The sequence below is a fragment of the Oxyura jamaicensis genome, chromosome 8 (assembly GCF_011077185.1).
Source record: "Oxyura jamaicensis isolate SHBP4307 breed ruddy duck chromosome 8, BPBGC_Ojam_1.0, whole genome shotgun sequence".
Taxonomy (NCBI): Eukaryota; Metazoa; Chordata; class Aves; order Anseriformes; family Anatidae; genus Oxyura; species Oxyura jamaicensis.
Window position 1 is genome coordinate 5,896,783 of NC_048900.1, and position 989 is coordinate 5,897,771.

Consider the following 989-nt stretch of genomic DNA (forward strand, 5'->3'; position numbering starts at 1 on the left):
CTTCTCATAAATTTGGATCTCTCTACAATACTGTTAATCAAGTGGTGAAATGTGTGTGTATTAAAAAACAAACAAACAAACAAAAAAAAACATGCAAGCAAACAAGAACATACAAAGTTTGTACATAGATTTTTAATCCTGGAGCATTTACCGCGGCATAGTTATTCTAACTGCAGCCACCAGATGGAAGTATCTCACAAGGGTACTCCGGCTGCGAGCCCTTTGGGCGGCATCTGCTGAGTAGGCAGGGGAGGAATCTCATCTCCGACTAAAAGTTAACATGCATACCATGTTATTATCAAAAAATTCATTGCCATAGAAAATCTGTTTGGGGGCTTGTATATCTTATAGAATATTTTTTAATTATACGGTCCTGTAAGTAATTATATGAAAGCTACAGTGCAATCATAAAGATGATGATAGCTGTTAAAAATATTGCTGGACTTAGTTTTTCACATTGTTAGCTTAGTATTTTTCAGTTTATTAATGTTATTTTTTAAAACATGCAGTTTTGCTTGTGCAAAACAAAATTCAATAACAGGTTTTCTCAATGTCATAAGTGTATTTCTAAAATAGTGTATTTCATAAAATAGGTACTTTAATATGTAAACAAGCTCAAAGAATAAATTTTCATCTGATATTCACAGGACTAGTACAGAAGAAATCATTTTATTAGTTCAAGTTTAATATTGGAACATGAAAAGCAGGGAGAGATGATGGCCCAATGAAACGAATTTTATGCTTGTTTATTGCTCGTTCTTCAGTCACCTCTATTCACCAGAGTGCTTTAAAATAAACTAGTGTTTTGGTGCACTGGATCTTAGATGGCTCTTTCTTTTTCCTACCAGTCACATAGGGGGTCAAGGATGAAATTCAGAATGGAAATGGCAAACTAGTGTCACCTGTTTTAACTAACAGGTAAGAAATAGCTTGCAGCCTGCAGCCTCTTTCTTTCTTTCTTTCTTTCTTTCTTTCTTTCTTTCTTTCTT